Source organism: Apis cerana, linkage group LG6 (assembly GCF_029169275.1).
Source record: "Apis cerana isolate GH-2021 linkage group LG6, AcerK_1.0, whole genome shotgun sequence".
In the NCBI taxonomy this organism is placed as follows: Eukaryota; Metazoa; Arthropoda; class Insecta; order Hymenoptera; family Apidae; genus Apis; species Apis cerana.
Window position 1 is genome coordinate 4,784,317 of NC_083857.1, and position 25,635 is coordinate 4,809,951.

Below are 25,635 nucleotides of genomic sequence, written 5' to 3' on the forward strand. Positions count from 1 at the left end.
TTTTTAATTCAACTTTATTCTTGAATAAGCATAAAACTTTCTAATAAACGTCTCTTTCATATCTTAATAATTCTTTTAATATAAATATGAGACAGATTGATCAATTCTATTTTTTTAAATAATTCTTAATTTAGATCATCGAATTATTTTACAATTTATTTTTACTATAATTTCAAATAATTTTTCAAAACATAAATATACGACTCAGTATTCTTTATCTTTTTCTATTTTTTCTTTAATTATGCTTAAATTCAAAACAAGCGAATATGTTTTTCTTTCAAATGAATATATATTCTTTATGCAAGATCATTAGCACGAATTACGTACTGAGATATATGTTAGATAAGAAAAAAACGTGAGTGAAATGGCTATTGAAACAAACGGTATTATAATGATACTATATTCAAAAAGAGAGAGAGAGAGAGATACAAATGAAGAAAAGTGTAAAATTCCACTATTCTTAAAACTATATTTAAAACAGCTTGGACTGGATTTACTGGATTTCTCAGTTTCACGATTCTTCGTGAATTTTTCTTTGTGCACACATATATATCCTTGCTATTATTCAAATCGATAATGGCAATTGGGATGTGCGATCTTTTAACTCTTCAACCGTGACGAAACTCATTCGATCATCGTATTTCGTCGATATACGCGTTGAATTTTGATAAATTGTTATTACAACTGATGTTTGCACTTGTCATAACTGATGTATCGAGAAACAAGAATCGTAAATATATTGCTTGAAATTGAATAGAAATTTGATCGTGTCATACGTTTTCAATTTTATCCTTTTTTTCTGAGAGGTTTTTGCGTTATAATAAATATTAATGGATTTCTTTTTTAAATGTTTTTGATTTTTTTAAACTAATTAATAAAAGAAAATGAATATATTATAATATTGTATTCTATAATGAATATAAGATTATATAAGAAGACTTATAAGATTCAGAAATTTAATTATCATAAATTTATAAAATATATATAATAAATTTATTCATTCTTTTCTTAATGGAGAAGAATATATTATTTAAAAAGTTACGCAATAATAATATTGTTTTTGTGGACTCATAGTCAATTGGTAAATATGTGGATGGTCATTTTAGATTTAAAATTAGTTCACAAACTCGTGTTCTCTTGTGAATTAGAACAGAGAAGGCATCGTTCAAGTTGCCAACATCGTTAAATGGACATGATTTTATTATAGATCCCCGAATAAATCACTCGAGTTATCTTCTATTGCAGACTACATTATCAGCTCAAAATAAGCTTTCAATTAATTTTTATCAATTACTATATACAAATTATAAATTAATTTAATAGCATATTTTACACATATTTCGTTTATTATATTATATTTGTAAATTATATTTGTAAATTAATCGACGAAAATGTAATAATTTTAATTAATTCAACATGATAAATTTTCTCTCTATATAAGCTAATTTTAAATTAAATTTAAATTTATCAATAATGAAATTACTTTATTATCCGAGCAGCCACAATTTTATTATTAAATTCATTCATATCTATCTCGCTTAACAGAATCTCTGAAATTAATTTTTGCTTCAAAATGAATCTGCATGGTTGAATTACACAGAAATCATGTCAATTGTTGTTCAATTTTGTTGATCTTTTTATCTTACGTATATATAAAATTTCGATAAAAATTACCATATTTATTGAAAAAAAATTTACTGTTCCTATGTAAAAAATTTATCTAACAATTTATCTAAAAAATATCAATTTAGATATAATAATAAATATATAATTCATTCTATAATTTATATCTCAAATTAGTAATATAAACCAAAAACTTAATTAACTTAATTAAATTACTAAAGAAAAATAATTTTCTAATATAATAAAAAAATTTATAAAATTTGATTTTTCGAAGAATTTATTTTTCTTGGTATTATTCTTCTCATAAATCGATTCGATTGCGTGAACTATTCTCAGAATAATCACTTTATTGCTACGTTTTAATGTATTGATGTAACACTGAATCTTGGACATGGATATTTATTTAACATGTTAGTCAAGAGTTACTATGGTACGGAAATTACAACAAAGTATCGTGAAAATAGTTTGGCCGAGGATCAAAAGAAAATAAAGATTCACTGACAAGATGAATAATATGTGTAACTGACGTCATTCTATCTGGACGTTAATGAGTACAGTTTTGCATGAAGAAATTCCAATTAATTCAATTATTATAAATATTATATTATATTATTTATATTCTAAATATTTTCTTATGGATCTTTTTGAAATTCCTTGATATTTTTCTAACATCATTAATCATTCATACATGAATAATAAATATTAATTTTTTTTTGAAGTCTGTCTATTTTTCATATTTATCTATATCATCTTTTTTCTACTATTTCAACTCGTTTATGCTTCATTACTATTCATATTTCTTTCTTTGATGATTCTTTGACGATCTCGAAATTGGTTTTTCACACCAATAAATATATCTCTGACGTTAAAGTCAAATAAAGTTTTGAGAGAAAATTCAATTTAAAAAACGATTAACTTTTGGCAAAACTGTGCGATCAATTTCATATAATTTTCTTTCTGTATCGATTTTTTATTACATTAATTCGAAATCAAACTTTGATTAAAACGTATAATTTTTTATCATTGATATTGAAATCGTTTTTAGGAAAATATTGAATGAAATTGAAAAATCGGAATTATTTAATAGAGAATTTATTCTCGATAGAACCGTTTTTTTAATAATAAATTTTACACAATTTATATAATTTACGAAAAAGAAATTTACGATTATATTAATTTTCGATTTTAAAATGAAATATATTATAATATATTATAATAAAAATCAATTTTTTTATGTAGAAAATTAAGGTCAATTGCAATTTTGTTTACGAGACAAAATAATTTCAATAATTTCCTACTTTGATGAATCTAATAATATCTAATAATATCTAATAATTATTCTTACATTTATTTTTTATTCGTTGCACAAGAATTTTTAATATACTTAATAATTCTTAATAGTGTTGCAAAGATTTTAATTATTCACGGTAACGCGAACACGAGTTTCAAGCTTCAATATTGCGTATATATAAGCAACATATAAGCAAACTCGCGAGCTATTGTTATGCGCATCGTTAAATGTAAATGGTTGGAGAAGCACAGATTTATAAATATGAATCTGATCCTGCGACTTGAATAACAATTTCAATGACAAATACGTTTAGTACTATTCCACGTTGATGTGTTCTTATAAAGATGTAAAAACTTCCATCGAAATCGTTTAATCGAGATTCTACGATTTTTCGAAATGGTTTTATCTTTATTCATTTTTAAACAAATTCTAAAGTAACAACAAGAAAATAATAATATATATTTGTTATTTGTCAAATAGAAATATTATCAATAAAATTTACAAACATTTGTTAAATCGTTGTTTAATTTTACCAGAATTTCGACGTCAATTCAACGATTCGACAACTTATGTGACTAGAAGTATTTCCAGAAACTTAATTGTCCCTGTAATTGACTTAAAAGCGTTTGCTAGCTAGAAAGCCGAAACAATTTTAACGACCATAACTTCTCTGTTGCTACGATTTCAGAATTGCAAGAAATTACGAGATATTGCACATTGAAAAAGACACAATAATTTAGAACCGAAATAACAACGTTCAAATTTGATGAATTGTTTTATTTTGAACAAACACGTTGGTTATATATTATATATCTTTTTTATAAATTTGGTATATTAATTTTTTATTCGACGAAAAAAGATAAAATTAATTAAAATATAAAAAATTTGTTTACTTATTATTTACATACCTTCTTTGCAGAAGTTTCATTTTTATTTTTTATATTTTTCGAATTTTGCATTATATTTTTTGATATATTCTTTGAATGTTACTAATGGATTATTGTGGAGAATTGTGATTGATATCTGTTATTACAGAAATAGAGTAATTTAAATCTTGAATTTGATCTACGATTCGTTTTTTTTTCTCTTTCACAAAGAAGCAATTTGCGAAATAATAGTGGAAAATGTACAAGTTCAAGTCTCGTTTAAGATCTGTGTTCTAAGCCTTTTAACCAAAGTTCAATCGTTCTAAAGTATCGAAGTTAAATGCAGATTTTATGCACACTGGTCACGAAATCTTTGCCAATTTCCTTATATAGAAGATTGCTAAAATTATGCAGAATATTTCTATAACTTTATGCTTCTGTTTATAATTAATTATATCACGATGATACAATAATAATTTTTAAACTCCTTTTTTGTATAATTATTTGAATATTAATATACATATGTAATATAAACTTGATAAATAAATGGAAATTTTAAAATGTATTATTTAATGTTTTAAACTTTCAAGAATTATATCTAATATTTTTTATAATTTTTTAACATTTTAAAAAACAAAATTTTTATTGTATATTTTCTAAAAATAAAATCTTAAAAATAAGACACTTAGAAATATAGCTAGAAACGTTAGAAAAGCTGAAGGATCTTAAATGAAAACGTTCAACGAGGAACATCTTACGATCAAATCAAAATGTACTCATGCCTCTGAGGGGTAGTTTTTCCTTCTTGTTTTCCTATCGACTACTTTCAACCTTAAGTAGCAACTTCGCTATTGGTAATCCTATTTTTGCTGCTACAATGGCTTCAAGTATTTTTTTATCCTTGTTTTTTTCACTTATTGAATTTATTAAGTTTCTACTAGAGACTTGTTTATGAGTAAAATATATATTAAAATTTATAATTTTAATGTTTTATTATTATATATTACTCTATGTTATTTCATTATACTTAACATTATTTCAAATTTTCTATTTCCTTTAATTTTAATATCTTATTTTATCCTAATTTATTTTAATTATGATATTTTATTTCAATTCTCTCACCAATTCTCTTAATATAATAACTAATTGTAATATTTATATTTATTTTTGATTCGATATTTACTGTATTCTAGCCTCAAATATTTAAAAATTTTATTATAATATTTAATTTTCCAGTTTAAATTTTGTACATCATTACATCCCTAATAAATAAAAGATAATTAAAAATTCAATTTATGATAACATTCATTATCATACATATTAATCATAAATATATACCAATAATATTTTCTTAGATTTACGTTCGAATTTCATGAATGAAGTGAATAATGCAACGATGAAGTGAACAATACAAAAAGAAACTGATATCGTTGGATTATCACGAGACTCAATTTCTACAAAGAAAATTGTTCATGTTTCTTCGTACATCTTTGTAGGTCATCGCTACTGAAGTTATTACTTATATTTCTCTGCAATGTGTACAGTCTTATCATTTTTCTGCAAACTGTTTTCATCCTTACTGTCTACATTGATTTTGTTAACAGAGAGCAATTTTATTTTGCGTTTATTATTGAATAAAATAATAATTTAAAAAAATTATACATTATACAAATAAAAAATATACAAATAATATATCTATGTAAAATATTTAAATTATTATTATAGTAATGAATTTAAATTTATTTCTTCCTCTATTTCTATTCTAATTTTGTCTGTCGTCATTTCTGAATTATCTTGAACGATAAATAAATTTAAAAGTAGCATATTGCGTAAAATTTAAGAAAGAGATAGTATCGTTTTCATTCATATTCTTATACATATTATAAATCTTTCTTTCCAACTCTCTACTTTTTTCCTTATCAGTAGGTAATTTAAAATTACAACTTACAACCGTTCATTCTAAATTTTTATGTATATTTTTCTTATCGTACTTAATACCTTATACAATTTATCATCATAAAAGCTTATTACCCTTTCGTTTTATTAGAATATCTTATATTTGAAGATTGACTTATCGAAAATATAATTTAAATGTATTAAATAAATTTAAATATCAAATACCCGTGAAGTGTGATAGACACTCGATAAAAAAAAATATTGGAAATTGATAGATTTGAAACGTAACATGAATACAATGAACGTATTGGAAATTGAAGTTTTAATATAAATTTCGAATAACCGAATTAATACTTTTACTTTTGTTACTTTTAATTACAATTTTAATTTCGTACTCAATTTCTCCAGGATTATAACAATTTTTTTTTAATTATTTATGGAGAGAAGGAGCGAATAATAAAGACATTAAAAAACTCGAAGAAAGAGGATAAAAATAACAAAAAAACAAAAGTGAAATGATCCATGACTGATTCGATTAAACAGAAATAACGTCTTGAAAGAAAGATTAAAAATAGGAAGGAAGAAATTGCAAAGATTATAAAAGTAATCATTTGAGCGACTAAAATTCTGCTTACTAAATTTATCCAAGGTCGTGTAAAATTAAAATTAAAATTACAAAAGAAATCAAGGAACGGAGGAAAATATTGCGAGAAATCTTTACTAAAAAAAATTAAAAATCAATAACACAGATTATTATCAACACAATTATATCAATATCCAAATTTCTTAACATTCAACTTCTAATTTTGATAATTTTCTAATAATAAAATCGATATACACAAAATGTGATACACGAAAACGATAAATCAATTCTACTCTATTCCTTATACAAAATGAAAAAAATGATTTCAAAAATATATACATATTTATATTTCCTTCTCCACAAATATTATCTCACATTCAACCACAAGATCCCAATAGTTTCCTTATTTGTCTCACGTCAAATCAGACCAATCCCTAATGAGACATTATTCTATTCGAAACGTAGTATGATGGATCCAGATAATGGCCCATTATCGGAGTCTGATGTGACTTACGTACAGTCCGTGGTATCTTGGAAGGTCTTGACATCTACTTAGTAGGCATTTCACGGATGCTTTGTCCGGTAAACTCTGATGAAGGCTCGAGCACCACAAATTGACGTTGTTACATACAGGTAACAACTATTGACCGAAACAGCACGGTCGTATCTAATTATCAGAGTGTTCGAAACAGGATGCATTCGCGAGGCTCTTAGGCTAATTAGCGTAATGTAATACATACTGAAGTTAAAGCCGTGTAGGGAGGCAACGTTTCGCGGAGTAGGCCTCCTCTTCGTCCCTTGCATCTGACACGCTTTTGTTATAAGCGAGCCATTCATGGGACGTTCGTTTCTCCGAATGAGTTCAATTCCGTAGTGGAAGAAAATGAAAGGAGGGAAGTGCGAATTGGAACAGGGGAGAAAATCGATGGAACAGAATTTGAGGGAATTCTTTTTGTTTTTTTATTCGATATGTTGCACAGCTCGAGAAATATTCTGAGAACCTGATCTAATTCAGAATAAATGAAATTGTTAATGGAAATTAGAGAATTAATTTTGGTGGATTCCGATAGTAGAAATCTGTAGATAAATAATAAACATTTTTTATTTTTAATAGTTTCGATATTATATCTACAAAGAATTGAAGAAAGAGAAAATTCTCTCAAGAAATTCTTGCATAAATAATATACATATAAACGTGTTCTAATAATTTCAAATAAATTGTCGATTTTTCCTTTGTTTTCAAAATATAAGACACAAGAAGAGAAGTATGCCAACATGTGCAAATACCCCATTTTTATCTTTCCATCAGAACGAGCGAGCCATAACAGAAGACATAGAAAAATGGAAAGCTAGTTGATATGTTCAAAAGTTCGTAAAGAAACGAGAATCGTTGAAAGCAAGAAGTGAGGTGGAATTTTCTTGTACATGAAGGACACCTGTCACAGGGAGAAAGGGGTGGCAATGGTTGCCTTTAGGCTCACGTTGTCAAAGACATGACGGACAGGCCTTTTGCTAGCCAAACCTTCCTTTCTCCTAACTCCGTTACAATTCAATCGATAATACGTTTCTCCACCGGTTAATGGTCGGATAGTGTTGTATTCAACCGAGATTTAACTGCTAAAAGCAAATTTCTCTGTTCTCTCGTGGAAATAGAAGATCTTACTCTGATAAATTCATTAACACATTGGTACAATACACTGTGCTATTTCAATGAATTTTCCTCTTCATATTCGAACAATAATTATTTAAATAATTTTGGAAATTTTATTATTATTCGATAGTTGATTGAATTTTTCTCAATGTAATTAAGAAAATGAAACGTAAAATAAAAATTTGTACGCAGAATTATCTTCTTCTCTTTTGAAATTTGTTATATAAAATTATTAATCGTAAGTAAAATGAATAATATTTTCATCTTGTGGTAAAGAAAATTGTAATTTTCGCGAGTAAGCATGAAAATATTGTTTAGGGAGGAGGAAACTATTCCACTATAATCATATGCATAGTATGATGCTCGATAGTGGCGTTAATCACGAACGCGATGATTATTCGAAATGAGAAAAGTTGAATTGCCAAGTTGGAATTTGTTTTTAACGAGCCTGAATATATCTTTCGTTTGTTTTTTATCATTTAATAATAGCGTGGCAAAAATCTCGATAATCCAAGTAACATTAAAAGTTATATGATTAGATTAAATATATTATATTCATTTCATATTTTATTCTCTAATTTGTACAATTTTCCTGAAAAAAAAAAAATATACAGATTCTCCTATCGATATTTATATCACAATCAAAGAAATGAAAATTTTAAGAAAAGTATTATATTCATTTAAAATGTGTAATACTTAATACGTAATTTGTATTATTCTTCTTTTAAATGATTTTTCTCTTATGATATCGAATAATTTAAAACTCTTACTTATTAAAGTAAAACTTAAATATCAATGGATTTACGGGTGAAGTTTAAAGAAGATAGATCGGTTTAGATCAGATTTCTGTTCTATTTTCTTTGTAAGAAATACAAAAGTGATAAAATTAATTCAGAAACATGTATTTCGTTTATAAGCCACGAGATGTTAATTGTAAGATCAATTAGGACAAGAATAAATTAAATAATAATAAAATAAAGACCTATCCTTAATATAATATTCCAGAATTAATAAACATCTCTAATTTCAAATTCATTTACAGAAAATAATGAAAATACTTGTACAAACAAAATTTAATGTCACAGTCCTTTCGACGTGACAGAAATATCAATATTAACAGAAACTGTTTCATTTGCAATCGTGTTTAAACACAGTTCTCAAACAGGATTTCCAACTCTATTACGCGAGCAATTAAATCGATCCATTCGTATATTTTAAAATAATTTACAATAAAAATATTCTGAATTGTTCGAAAGAAAATAGAAATTTTCTCGAGTACCGATCTATTTTCATTATGATAGATATTGGAAATATCGTTTATTGAAACTCGTATAAATTAAACGTATATAAATTGCAATTTCGATTGCATACAAAAAATTTCCATGAAAATGAAACTGAAATATCGTATTACTGATACTCGCGTTAAATCGAAGATAAATATCTTAGATACTTCTAGGATTTATGCTATTTATGCACAGTTTTGAATATTAAAATAATTTTCATAAAGCTTGTTTAAAAAATTCTAATTTTAATGAAAATTTTTATGTAGAGTATAATAGATTAAACGCGAAGCAATTTTTTTTGTCAAAAGGAAATTTCTTTGAGAAGATAAAATCAACCCCCAAAGCATCTTTTGAATATAATTTTATCGAGAAATCCTTACAGACATTATATTTTATATTAATTTATATTTTAAATTAATTATTAAAATTAATTGCTGGATAACAGCCTCACTAAATCTGGAAAGGAACTCTGGAGAAAATCGATTAATCGCCTGTTTTATCATATTTCTTAATATTTATAGTCAGTTTATTATTGCTAATAAAATAGGGACCCAGTGTCAAAAGTCATGGTTACATCTGGATTTACGAGCCATTATGTACTGAAACTTAACGAGTTCGTTATGACTGCTATTCACATCCATCGGATTGATTTACGATGAACACGAGCTAATTGGGAAGCCACAAAATTAGTTACCTGTTTGAGACCCAATCTAGAGAAATTATCTGAATGATACGCGATATTTAGAAGAAAATATTAAAGAGGATTATTAATGGAAATTTTTTTCTCACTTCATAATCTATTTATTTCACGATACTAATTTTTTTTTATATAAATATATTATTTTTATTACATATTAAAATTGTTATGATATACTGAAGCTTTTAAGATGACCATAAAAAATATTTATATAATTAAATGTTCAAAAAGAAGTTAAATATTTGTAATTATTTTACAATAAAATACAATAAAATGAATATTTTACAAGATTAATTAAAACTCTAATATATCTGCAGGATAACTCATGCTTATATAACATCTACTTTAATTAATTAATGAATAACTAAATAACAAATATATCCTTTGAATTAGACAAATTTCAACTTTTAGCATTATATCCATTTTATAAAAATGTTGCAAAAATCTATTATTGAAATATTGAATTTTTTATAATATCTTTTGAAAAATTTAGGCTCGCTTTATTATTTTACAACGATTAAAGTGTTGTAAAGATATTTTCAATATTATTTTCTGTTATATTCACGTTATATTCACCCTGGTTACGCAGTTAGTTGATTGTAAGGAATACGTCCTTGCAACAAGCGGAGGATTTATCTTTGTAAAATTAAAAAATAAAAGGGAGTGCAGCAAATGTTTTATTCTTAGGATAGATTATGTATTAACTGTGTTAACTCAGCTTGATATACGTTGTTTTTGTTTACTCGACTCGCGTTTAGAGCTTCATTACTCGCGACCCTCTCTTTAAAAAGTTCACGCGAACGATTAATCGCGAAATAAAAGCCATTCTCGCGATAAAATCAACCTCTGTTGAAAATTGTTCTATGATTTTCGATGCGAAATATTTTTAATATAAATATTAGTATATTTTAAAAAAAAAGTAACTTCTGAAAATACTTCAGTGAAATCAAATTTCACTTTAAAATTACACGATGAGAAATCTGTTCAAGTGTTTCGAAAATGTATTTGAATTTCTATGATTAAATATTGTATTAAGCAATACAATTTTCTTTTAAACAAGTCATCGTTATTGAAAAAAACTCTGCATTTAATCAAGGATATATAATTATTCATATTTGATAAATGAGAAAATAAAATATGATAATTATAAACGCGAAGTAAATTCATATATAATGTTTTTTTTTTAAGATTGAAAGAAAACTATGTATAAAGAAATTTCTTGGAAAAGATAAATGAATCCAAGTACGTCCATTGTTTCATCTAAAATACAAGGGAGGATATCTTTTACGGAATAAAGAAAGTCATTAGAAAGGTCCAAGTGAATAATTGTGATATAATAAGAAAGTCTGAAACAATGAATCTTTTTTGCTTCTTTATTTTCAGAGATATCCAACAAGTAATAATCCTTGTTTCTCCTGAATGTTTGTTTTCGTTTTTAAAATAGTATTATTGAGTGAATTTATTGTTATCATTCATTAAATGCATAATTAATAGAAATCTGTAATTATTAACATTTATTAATTTTTGTTTTGTTCCAAAAAAAGATTTAAATCTTCTTCTAAAATATTATGTAATATTTTGGAATAATTGCTGCAAAATTTGAAGTGGCAAAGAAAATTGGATATCATAAAATTCTATTTCATAAAAGAAAAATTGGATAAAATTCATTTTTGTTATGTACATATCTTCAAACGTACAAAAAATCTTACAAAATCTAAATTACGTTGAAAATATTTTAAGAATTTAAAGTATTAAAAAACGATGTATACGGAATAATAAATGAAACGCCGAATAAAAAGTGCTAATTCGAGGAAATATCTTTTAATTCCGTCGAGCTTTCATATCCTCTCGACTAATGGCGCAAGATTAACCGGAAATGTTGAAGACTGTAGTAATTTCCGGTGGAGGTCGGTAAAGCAGAAAGTACGAGAGATTGATCGTTGCCTTCTGTTTCAATCGTGGTTCTAGCTGAAACCCCGTGGTAGAAAATATACGCAATGATATTACAGGGAACTGCATGGAAATTGTTGATAATTTCTCGATAATTTTCAATCTCGTGGAATTAAATATCGAGCTAATTCCTTCAAATATAAAAATTAATTTTCCAATCGATTCGATTTATTAATTACAATCCAAATTTCGTTTTAACGAAATGAATGAAATTTGATAATTGAAAATGAATTTTATTAAATTTTAAGTAACAGATATATAAGATTAATAATAAAAATTATTGTCCAATATATCGCATAATCATAATGCGTTCGATACGATTCTTGTCGTGACTCGCTTGCTTTTCCGCTTCCACTTTAATTTATAAACGAACGTTTTTATGGGACTGCATATACGCAACTAAGTGTTGCGTGTACCATTCAAGACTTATCTATTGATTAATGAACCCGTGTAAATGATAACGTAGGTAGAAAAAGCAGAAATGTTTTAAATACAAAAGAGATCAAATAGTGAAACTATTCATTAAAATTTACATGTAATCAAGGATATTTTTCACGAATATATAAATCCATTTGAATATTTAAAATTGGAAGAAGAAATAATTTCGATAAAAATGTGATTTTTGATAAATTTATCAATTATTTACCCTAAAAAAAAAAAGAATAAATCAATATTCGAGTTAATTTAAAACAAGTACTTTTTTAATTTATAATTTAATTTTTTCATGTGCTCATTATTTAAAACGAAATTTGTATCCATACGTAACAATAAAATATTAAATATCTCTTAAACACGATACACGAATTTACCAGCAAATGAAAATCAAATTAAACAACGTTTGACAAAGAAATATATTCGCAATAAAATTCAATATTCCGTTATTCGAAAAGTTTCGAAGGTTTTATCGAAGATTTCAAGCTAAACAACGGCAGAAGATCAAATTAGACACGCCTGATATCGACATAATACGATCAGGGTATACGCTTTGCCTCATGGTTTCAAATTATTCGTGCGTTGGATCATAATTCTCTGCATGGAAAGGATAATAACACGGTACGAACAGCTCGATCCATAACTCTCCGTACACGAATGTTCTGCTGAGAAACTAGCATTCGATCATGCATAAAAATTTATCCCACTTAATATCATCGACATATAAACCTCGCTTTTATACGTGTATCGTCATATAAATTTATTAAAAAATCGTGCAGATCATTTTAATATAAAATATATATACAGATGAAATTAACGATAATCCTTATACTCCTTTCTTATCGTCTAATTTTTGATAAAAAGTAATCGAATTTTTTTAACAAGAGCATATCGAATCAAATGTTCATTGTTAATATGATATACGATAATGATAACACAGAGGCTCTCTTTTGATAGCGATGAACGTCCTGATCATCATACGATGAAATCGTAATTTCGAAACTGTATTTGACACAAAAGCGCGTACAATAATTTCGATCGACTTGTCAATAATTAGTTAGCGATTGGTTCGAGAACTAGACGCCTAGCTATTGAAGCTTCTAGTCGGTCACGTACGATAATTGCCGAAAGTTTCGAGATCCAAAGCAATTACCAGGTCCACCGAATTCTTTCGATCAGTCCCAAAATTTGGCATTTAATCGAAACTGCATTGTGCCAATTTCTTTTTTACTCTGTATTTATCGACCATTGACGATTCTTCTTATGCGCAATCTGAGAAACGATGATCAGCTGTCAGCTATGAAATTAATCAGATACTGTATCGCGTACGTATCTTATTGCCAGATGCATATAACATATGCGAATCACGTATCTTCGTGTGAAAGAGCTGTTATGTACGTGCGTTATCGTTAAACGAAAGTTGTATCTCTGTAACACCGTCGAACTTCCCGCTGTTCGCTTTATTGGAGTAATCGCGGTTCGAGATACGAATGAAACGCAACCGCTCTTTGACATTTAATATCTATGGATTCCCGTAAAGGTTTATTCGTCGTTACGATCCTTTTTGTCGGGGACAGAACTCCCCTCGCCGCGTTTATAACGTAATAATCCGTCAGTACGATGAAACATACACGACATCGTCGAGCATATCGTAACTTGCTCGAATCGATGCATCTTTGTAGCCTTCTGTGTGACAATCATTCGTATATCATCAATCTCTGTCTGATATACGCAATGAGAAATTTCCATTTCTCTTTTTTTTTTATCTCTTTCAATCTCGATATTATATCGCTGATAACATTGATTGGATTCTTTTGTATTGGCCAGTTAAATTTCGATAACGAGCATATGTCTTTCTTTAAATGTGTGAAATGATTTATAAAAGAACACGAATAAACATGGACCATAATAATGTTAGAAAATTAGAAAATTAATGGTCAAGTTGAAGAAAAATTGTAGAAAAGAAATTTGAATTTTTTTAACAATGTCTCTTTTGATGATGGGATGATATTATTGAGTAAAGAGAAAGTAGAATAGGTAAGTATTTTTGTGATATAGACAAAGCGACTTATACTCTGATTATATGATTACAAGCTTTGGATGGATTAGCATGTAATGATCGTTCGTGCCACGATATTTTATAAAGAATTACTAGTGTACTCGTTACTTCTAAATACCTTGGTAAGCACTAGGATAAGGCTAAAATTTAGATATGATTCATATATTAATTTAAGTATAATTTATTATATCATTTGCTTCGCAAATACCTTTCCAGACTTCGAAACTTTTTTTAAAAATATATAAATATCTCCAAAGCTATAAGGCACAAAATTATAAAAAAAAAGAATCAATATTTTTCAAATATCAATCCAAATATCTATTTAGGGGGAAAAAAGCTACGTTATTAAACTTGTCCAAGTTAAAATCCATAATTTGGTAAGCTTTTGCTTTTGTTTTCTCCATCAAATCATAAGAATACAAATTGCCTATAGTTAAAGCAGGGCTCGTTCCGGTTTTACGCGTTTCAAGTATACTCGTGCTAGTCTTAACCATAAAACAGAGCTCAAAACCTCTGACCGTGCAGATTTGCCGCAGTGGAAGCGCATCCCCAGCTTAATATTCGAAATGGCAACCGCCTACACCGGTATAAAACGTCGTTGGTTTAACAAGCTTGACTTTTTTTCAATTAATATCGTATTTCTCTGATCAAGTACCCATATAAAATTTCCAAGCCAGTAAACACAACAATATTTCGATTCCGATTTCATTGACCTATCTACATGTTTAATACCGTCCATGCCACGATATTTTTCGCGAAAATTTATTCGAATATCGAATTAATTGTATTCCGATTCACATCGATATTGTCACGTGTTAATCGGATATTAATCAGTGCTGTTTAACCGAAAGGGAAGTTAATCGAGATCTCGCGCAATTATATTTTAATACAGATATCGACGGTACGAAAATTAATCTATATTGGTGACATGCACAACGCAAAACGCGCTTTGATAGACACAAGTGCTCTCACGTGTGTGGTATATATATATATATGCACGCATACGCATAATGGACCATTGATAATTGCGTTATTCTCCGCAATTTATATAAATCCGCGTGTTTACGACGTTCAATGGAATTAATAAAGTGCACGAAATCCTATATAACTCTTGATCGGTATTTGTGAAGAGGCAGTATTGAGAACTATTCAATATCTCGAGAGAATAAATTGATATCGTTAATCGAAACGATATCATTCGATGAATAAAATCTGATCGAAATAAAAATTGAAAGGAAAAAAAAAAGAAAAAAAGAAGAAATAAATATAAGTATCTTGATAATTGTTTGAATCGTTCTCTCTTTTTTAATTGCAGTGCTTGTGAATTATTTACGAGATTTTTGATTCATACTCCAGGTTAAACGAGAATGATTTATGGCTATACCTTTTCTCGGCCATTATTGTTTCGTTTTATATTTCCATTTAATCGTACACATCTGTGTATATGTTAATTGGAGGTGATTATCTATTGTAGAATAATTTTAAATTTGAAATGTTTAAAAAATATCAAAGAATATTGATTTCTTTTCTAAAAATTGTAATAATATGATATATTACGTTCGTTTATTGCAGTTTCTTTCCGTAATTTATTTTAATTAATTTTAATTCTACGCTGGCTTTTTATTATATCGTTTCTCGTATTTGATGTCAACTACGTTTTTGCCCATAAATAAACAAATAATTAACTTGAATTACGATACAATATTTAATCATACGTGACAAATTTATCGAATGCACAAATATCGAATATTACAACGATTCTATAATAAATTAACTATTTGTGATTCCATCTTGAATAAGATATTCTTCTTTCCAATTATTATCTATAAAATATTTCCTATTGTAACTCGATTCGATAGAAATATACTAATATTCTAATATACAACATTAACGAATATAAAATCATGAAATCATTCAAATTCTGAATAGAATGAATCGATACTACATTATTCCAATACAGATATAGATCGTTATATTTTACATAATTTATTATTATTATTGTACGTAGATATAGAATATTTATATATTCACACGATAATCCGATTCATTCTCCACTTGTGTTTTTCTTTTTCTCGATATTCGACGTAATTCTACCATAATTGCATAAATATGGTATACGGAGCTGTTTCGAAAATGCTCAAGCCTTCAAGCGGATACCCGTATTTAACATGCGAGCAACGAGCCGACATAAACACGTATGCTTATTCTACTTTGGACGCTGCACTCGCAACTCCTCAGATTTGCATGTTGACTCACGTGAAGTCTTGACAGTATGGTAGATTAGCTAGCTACCGTCAACGCTGCCGATGAGATGAGAAAAACGATATTTAGATATGGATATTACACGTTTCCTTCAGCTATGCACGGATCAATAAGGGAAATATTAAACGTATCTCGTTAATCTACCTGTGCTCATTTTGCATATTTTAAATCCGATATCGAATACACCGCAAGTAAAAAGAGTTGGTCGCATGCGCGTACAAAAGCAAACTTGATATTATATCGAGCAGAATACGTCGACTTCAAGTCAGATTGAATATAATATTTTTTAACATCTTTTACTATTTTTTTTTTGTACGTATGCATATTATTTTTGAAGTTTGCAAAATATTGTGTATATTACTATTTATATGTTTGATTTCCTATTTATAACGTAATACGATATCGATTTTTAAATTATTTGATACTAACTGATTATTCTCGTTAAAGAGAACAAGATAAATTTTATTTTGTAGTAAAACTGACATTCGAATACGACAGGTCTAATTAAATAGAAATAATGATCAGAGAAGATTATGGATTCTCGTTTGAATTGTGTAAAATTAGCTTGAAAAGAATAAAAATTAGTATATCGATGAAGAAGTTTGACTCAAACTAAGATGTAGCAAATTAAATATTTCACGGGCTAATATTTTCAGTTTCAACATGACTTTTTCTATGAATAAAAAAAGAAAAAAATTCACGAGAGTCTTTACAATTTCTAAGAATATTCATTGAACGTGGACGGTATATTTTAGCACAATCAGCAACGAATAAAACGATGGCGTAGAAAATTTTAATATTAATGGCGCCACGCTCGTATATTTATCTTTGAAATCCTATTCAAAGAATTAATTATATAGAATATATTTACACATAGCCTGATATCTTTCTAAATTATTATTAATAATCTAAATTTAGTGAACTACTAAAATGTAATTGATAAAGTCACAAATTTAATCTGTTAACTAGAAACGTTGAGATTAGTAGGTTTATTAATTCTTTCGTTTTAAAATATGTATTGTTAAGTTTGTATTAAAAAATCATATTATCATATTCAAATATATAGACACAAGATGAATATTTACATCTAAAAATATTTATGTATTATAAGATTTGCAAAAAATAAAAAGGATGATTAATTTTTTCTATAATATTATATTTTATATTATAATTTATAAAATATATAAACATTTATATTTGAAAATTGTTTCTAATTATTTCACGATGTATTTAGAAATCTTCCTAATCGATTATCCGAAAAAATTTGTTTTCCAATTGAAAAGCAATCATTTTAATATGATATGAAAATTATAAATCCTATGTATATATAATATAAACAAATGATCCTATAAAATATTATAAATCTTATCTTATCCTTTTATCGATAGCAAAAGAATTTTTCGTCTATTTTCGCTATCACCAAGAAAATAAATTCACGTACCTAATCCCTGTGATATAGAATCAAGACAATTTTTATTCCTTCTTTTATTTCCTTCGCGGCCCTTATGTTCTATGAGGCAACTATCGATCGATCGATCATTTCCATTCAATTTTATCATCATAGCTATAATGTCTATTCTATGGAAATTCCCTGCAATAAACCGCGAAAAAAGAATATTCATCCACATGTTTGTGGCTCTTAGCATTTCTTTTTTCTCGTTTCGACGCGTTGTTCTGCAATTTATATTAAATTCTCCAGATGTTATTCGCATCTCGTATTTTTTCCATCCGTCATTATTCGATATTACTCGGCATTGTTCCTCGCCTCGAAAGTTTGCTTTCTCGGGGTCGATAGGTTGAAAGCCGTTTACGGTCTATGCATCAAACTATTTCTCGTACAAACAGTAATGCAACCCAGCTTTTAAAGAATATTAATGTGCCCGTGGATAAACTGTATATATTTTGAGGGTGCAATAAGAATAATGTCGAAATAATAGTTTCGAGACACCGAATTCTCTTAAAGTTTCTCTTAAGGATTCGATTTAATAGTGAATTTGAAATAAATAGGAAAATAAACTGCTTTATATGTAATTTGCAAGTGAAAGAAGTTTTTTTCCTATATTATATCGATTTCAATTTATTTATACGAAGCTACGAAGATTTATGAATACCATCGAGATAAATTTTGAAGAGACAATGTAAAATTTTTTAATTTTGCGTTAAAATAAAAATAAAAGTTTAAAAAAGACTCTATTGTTTTATCTATTTATCCTATTATTGCTATAAATTATAATTATTTTTATTAATTATTTTAGTCCTTGAAGATTTATTTTCTCACAAATTAAAAATGTTGAAAAAAAATTCTTGTTGATGAATTATATAACATATATATTATAGACATATAAATAAATTAAAACATTAAAAATAATGAACAATCAGGATTAATCAAAATGATAAAATAAAAATCACTATATATCCTCCAAATTTATCAGTAATTTATCACTAAGCTGTCGATTACCATAAATTACCAATATCATCATTGATTATTTATATTCAATGTTTCTATAATTAATTATAGAATCCTGTCTTTTATTTCCTTTTTCATTTCTTAAGAATAAATAAAAAAGAAAGGAAAATTCAATTTAGAGACTCGGCCGTAAAACGTGATATTTAATCCTTCTAAAAAAGGAGAGAAAAAAAAAAAAAAAAAGAATGAAGAACGAATTTATAGACGCAAACAGGTTTCATATAATGGCAAATTTTATCCGCGTAGTTTCACTTCCGTCTGTTTAACGAGTATACAGGTATTAATTGATGGGTACATAGTGACCGCAATATTTTCCATTAACCGCGATCCATGATAAATGGAGGAACGATGCTTTATTCTGGATGGTATCTTTTACTGACGTCGTCATTACGTGAACATTGCGGTGCTATGGATTACGATCATTCAACGTTTCCAACCTCGAGGATTCCCCGTCTAGGATCTCAATTTACGAAATGATCTTTGTGATTGCATGCGAAGATTAATATATGGAAAAAAATCGATGAAACTGTTTTGTCACGCTTGACGACTCTATAGAAACGTGCTTGGAATGAAATAAGAGAAGTTGAGAAGTAATGAGAACAGCGATTTAAAAAGAAGCTAGAAGAAGTTGAAATTACGTCGAGAATAAAGCGAGAAGTTAAATCTTGGAAATCGAGAAATATTAAAATATTTTCAAGTTTTTAGTCTATTTGTAAAATTAATTAAAAAAAATCCTGAAAAGTTTTTAATAAATATATGCTAATAGGATGATGAAAAAATTCAATATATATTTTATAACATTTTATATAGATAATACTATACATATTTTTAATAATATCTTATCTTGGTATGATTTACGATATCAGAGTCTATAAAATATAGGGTGTTACTGAATTGATAATACAAGTCGAAAAAAAAAAATGAATTTGTATGAAAAATCATAGAAGATATTAGAATTTCCTGTTCAAAATTTTTTTTAAATATTTTGAAAAATAAAATAAATACAAATATTGTGAAAAATAAACACTAAATAAATAAATAAATCACATAATAAGATAAATATCTATGCGCAATTCCAAAATTCGAAAAAATATTTCAAAAAATTAAATATTTTCTCCGAAAAATGTTTACTATTTTTAAATGATTTTAAACTGCTATATAAAAATAAATCGAATAAAGTGCTTCAATATTGATTATAATTTTCAGAAATCGAATAAATTATATTGTATCTAGATTCTCCAGTTGATTTTTAATCAGCTTAACAATTTACACATAGATTATTTTATGATATATCCGTCAGGATGAAATTCACGCGCGAATATTTGACCGTGCGAATATTTTTAAATTATTCCAGAAAGCCAGCTTTTCTCACCCGTTAAACCTAACCCCGAAGATAATTTCGCTCGATATTTCTAGGAGTTTCAGTGCCTTTTCACGCGTTCTCAGCTTCGTTATCAAGGATCTCGGGACTTCATCTCCGGAACCCTCGACTCGGCCATCGAGCAATTAAGGAAACGAGGACTCGTTTCTTCGACCCCAGGGTAATAACAACGGCATTTCGTTTGTCCACGATACAAAATAATGTTTTTTTCATTTGCGATTCAGCTATCATTCGTTTCCATTAAGTCTACTTCGATTTTATTTCATTTCAATTAAATGCCATTTTCCATTGTTCAGAAGATTGAATAAATATTTAATTTAATTTTTAAATAAGATACTAAATACTAAAATTCTAATATTAAATACTAAATTCTAAAATGTTTGTGAACTTCTGTGTAATTTGGAACAATTACTGAACAATAAAAAATATGAAAAATATGTAAAATATTGTTCAATATTGTTTGTGAAATATAATCTGGATATCTAACTATTGGATATTTATACAAAATCAAATTTGTAGATGATTAAAAAAATGTAGCTTAGAAAGTTGATTTATTCTTTGAATATCATAACGAGTACTATATTTTGTTGTAATATTGTTTGTGAAATATAATCTGGATATTTGACTATTGTGGATTTTTATTAATCCAAAATTAAATTTGAATATCATTAAAAAAATGTAGCTTAGAAATTTGATTTATTCCTTAAATATCATAAAGAGTATACTTATGATCTACTATACTTTATGATCTTTCATGTCTTTTTGCATTTTGTAGATTTTTACACATTAATTTATATTCTAATTTTGTATAAATGCATAAATATCCACAATATAAATATATATAATGTATAAATATCCTACTGATTTAATATTCTATTATATAGAATATATTATATAGAATAATGTATTTTTTATCCAAGAAAGATAAAATAAAAAAAAAGAAAATATTTTGAAGAGAAACGAATTTAGCTTCTTATAATTCCTATTATTTATTAATAATCCTAATATATTTATAGATATATTATATCATTTATATATTGATTTGATATAAAACTATCTATATAAATTATTAAATATCTAATATGAATGTTATTTTGATTTTTAATTTAATGTATCTAAGTTACTTAATAATTCTTTTTGTAAACGTTTTAATCCTAATTAGCACATATTTATATAGATAGATATATTATACTACATTGGTTTAATATAAATCAATTTATGTAAATTATAAAATATATAATATGAATAAATAATGTTATTATTAATATTATTATTATTAATATATATGTATATTTTGATTTCTAATTTAATTTATCTAAGCTGTTTAATATTTAATTCTTTTTCTAAACGTTTTAGTCCTAATTAGCACATATTTATAGATATATTACACTATATTTGATTTGATATATATTACACTATGATTTGATATAAAGCTATCTATGTAAATTATTAAATATCTAATATAAATAAATAATGTTATTATTAATATATATATTTTGATTCTTAATTTAATTTATTTTAGTTACTTAATACTTAATTCTTTTTGTAAATGTTTTAATCCTAATTAGCACATAGTTATAGATATATTATATTATTTTGTTTTGATATAAAACTATCTATTTAAGCTATCTAAATTATTACATATCTAATATGAAAGGAATGTTATTATTAATATATATTTGGATTTTTAATTTAATTTATGTAAGTTACTTAATACTTATTTCTTTTTGTAAATATATTAATTATTACTAATTATTATATGTATGAATAATATAAAATATTTTTAGGTTATATATTTCAATCATCTAATAAATATCAGAGAAATATTTTTATCTATATTTTATATGTAATTTGTCTACTATAATTTATCCAATAAAAATGTGAAATAATATACATACATAAGTATAAATTTGTTTGCGACTACAATTCTTACTCTTAAATTTCTATATCTACCTAATTGTAGTCTTGATAATTGAAATATGTCACTGTGATTAATGATCTGTTCGCTTTGATATACAAACTAATGTATCGTTCGTTTCGATATACAAACGATTCATAAAGAAATTTAAACATTATATTTCCCAGAAAAACGTTACAAGGTCTACTATAATAGAGCAATAAGAAAAATAAACGAAGTATTCGGAGCAAATAAATTCATTTGTTAATGCGCAATACATTTAACCTCATTTAGCCATATTTAATATATATATAATTATGTTACTTATGATCATTTTTTATCAAATAATTAATAAATATTGTTATATTTAAAAAAATTCAATAAAATACTCACTGTTTGAAGTTGGAAAAAGAAAATAGAATCTTCAAGGACGACAAAGGATGTACTCTATTACGACGCACATTCACTTATACGATATTATATTTCTATTATTATTATTATATTACACATTTAACAATAAATTATTCCGTTAACACTTATTTTCACATCACATATCGATTGTGTATCGAACTTGTATAAATATATTCCACAAACTGATAAATTTAATGTAAATGAGTAACGTGACTGCTTCACTTTCACGGTTCGTAAAATTATGAACTTTTTGGCGCCAATTTATAACTTCGGTGCCCTTCGGCTATTTTCGGATAACTTCGCTGAACTTCGGGTATCTTCGGGTATCTTCGGGTATCTTCGGATATCTTCGGTATCTTCGAGTTTAAGTCGTAGAAAGTTGAATTTATACGATTAATTTTGTTTTCTTTTATATATATTTTTATTATTATTATATTATTATTAATATTATTAATATTCTTATTATATATAATATATAATATATAATATATATAATATTATTATTATTTATAATGTATGATTTTATATAAATTTGCTTATTAACGATCAATTATTAATTATCATATTATTATTACAATATTTAAATTTTATATTTATAATTAAAATAAATAATTAATTGGCATTCTAAGAAGATAATATTCTTTAATAATTTGAAATATTCATTAATATTAATATTCATATTCATTATAACATTTTACGGAATATAATTACTATAGTGCTGCGTTTAATTAATATTACGTAATCCTCAATTGTGTAAGTAATACTAGGTTAGCAAAATCCTTAACTGATATTATATTTCATCAATTGTTTCAACATTTTCTGTTAAATATATTATTTTAAGAAAAAAAAATAAAAGAGAAGTTATTTTATTTTTAATTTAACTTCTTTTAACTGCATTAATAATTTATACAAATTCTTTTTTAACGACTATTATTCTAAAAATATATATTATTTATATTATTAATGCATTATAATAATTGGTATTATTATTATTTTGTTATAATTTAATCCATCTTTTCAAACAATAATGTTATATATGAAAATTTTATCGAAGAATTTATATCAAAAAAGAAAAACAAAACATTGATGAATTTCTTATGAAGAAAAAATTTCCTACAATTCTTTTATAGATCTTTGGAAAACTTATTTTCCTAAGTTTAACAGTAAAAATTTCAAGTTCGATAAATTCTTATTCGTTACCGAGAGATATCGATAATATAATAATTATTGAAGTTTCATTTTAAATCTTTAATCTTTTCTTTTTTATTCTTTTTGCCAAATATCTGTACAAAAATTAAATTTTTAAAGAGAGAAAAAATGATTTAATCTTCTAATGATAATAACACAGAATGAAAGTATTCAGTTAAAAATATTATATATAAAAAAAAACTCAATAAGAGATTGTAATATTCATTATTCGATAAAAAGAAAAGAAAAAAAAAAGTTCTTTAAATAATAAAAGAATTTTATTATTTAAATACATAGAAAATTACACAATAGTTTCGTTTCGTGCAATTTTAATGATTATTCATATACTCGTACAAAAAACAAATGTTAATTTAAGAACATTTTTATAATGAAGATGAAGATGAAAACGAATTAAATACGCATGATATTTAAGAATAATTTGAAATATGTTTGTTCTATCCTATTTAAGATAAAAAAAAAAAAAAAGAAGTTATGAATAGAATTAAGTATAAAATGAAAATCTTCTTTAAAATTTAAAATATATACATTATGCACAGTATAAAATATATACATATGCACATCCATAGGTAATATTTAAAATGTCACAATAGATTTGAATTGAATGTATGCTGAAAATGTAGAAAAAATTGATGTCAAGAGTTATATAATGAGATAAAGAAAGAAACAAGAAATAAATATTTGAAGTAAATATATACAAATACATTGATTTACCGAGGTTTTTAACGTGCAAGATACTCTTTGCAGACATTTGCATAAGATTATGATTGATGTTCATTAAACTTTGATATGAATTTACAAAGATGCTTTTTAACAAGTTAACTCTCATCTATCCTTGATGTTTAATGGCTAACGAAGAAAATTATTCATGAGGCGAGATAAGAAGTAGTTATGAATTAAAACCATGCATGTGCGATTTTATTCTTGTGGAAGAATACTATATAGAAGTGAATAGAATGTCAGAGATGCATGCGATGAATTTAAAATAATCCTCGCAACTATTTGAATAAGGAATTTTCTATAGAATTGACTAGATTATGATGAACGAAATTTCTTTTAATTTTCAGAAATATGCATCTTAAATGCCAGAGAAATTTAATCTATCATCTACAATCTATCACCTAGAATTATATTATCTTTATATTTTTATATTTATAATTTTATTTCTATTTAACTTACTTAAGTATTTTAATTTACTTATAATGAAATGTATATTTATATTTTTGAGTTATGTTATCATTTTGTTTATATCCATTTATATATTTATATTTTTATCAAGAGAATTCATTGATACAATGCTATCTCTGATTTACATATTTATAGAAGATAATCTTCTCATAGCATTTAAAGTTTTTATACTATCATAATTATAACATGAAAAATTAAAGATAACACATAGAGATTTCAAAAAAAAATTGAAAAAAAAAATTTCGATTAAAATGAGCAATAAAATATCTTTTGAATCAATAATAATCCCATCATAATAATCTTATCCAACCAAATGTTTTATTGTACTTAGAATCGAAATCGAATTCATGCGTATTTTCAAACGATAAAAATAACAAAAAATTCCCTGTTCGATATTTCTTAATCCACCGCGATCTACAATATATCAATGTCGCCTCGCGATTCGACGAATTTTTCACGTGGAAAATTGCTTCTATCTTTACGCACCTTTCG

At 25.8% G+C, this 25,635-nt stretch overlaps 1 protein-coding gene and 1 long non-coding RNA gene across 16 annotated transcripts in view; one reads left to right on the forward strand and one right to left on the reverse strand.

Annotated features, from left to right (window-relative positions):
* Positions 1 to 25,635, reverse strand: part of LOC107993625 (uncharacterized) — a 120,416-nt gene that overhangs the window by 84,199 nt on the left and 10,582 nt on the right. The window contains exon 1 of one of the 6 annotated variants that reach the window (XR_009830023.1): positions 22,732 to 23,088. The exons of 1 other annotated variant lie outside the window; for it this stretch is intronic. This is a non-coding gene — a long non-coding RNA (uncharacterized LOC107993625). Of the gene's footprint in view, positions 1 to 22,731; positions 23,089 to 25,635 lie in introns of those variants that run through there. 4 more of the 6 variants (XR_001765124.3, XR_003696527.2, XR_009830024.1 and 1 more) reach the window with 4 other exon arrangements.
* Positions 1 to 25,635, forward strand: part of LOC107993618 (dual specificity calcium/calmodulin-dependent 3',5'-cyclic nucleotide phosphodiesterase 1) — a 183,319-nt gene that overhangs the window by 72,327 nt on the left and 85,357 nt on the right. The gene's annotated exons all lie outside the window — the stretch shown is intronic.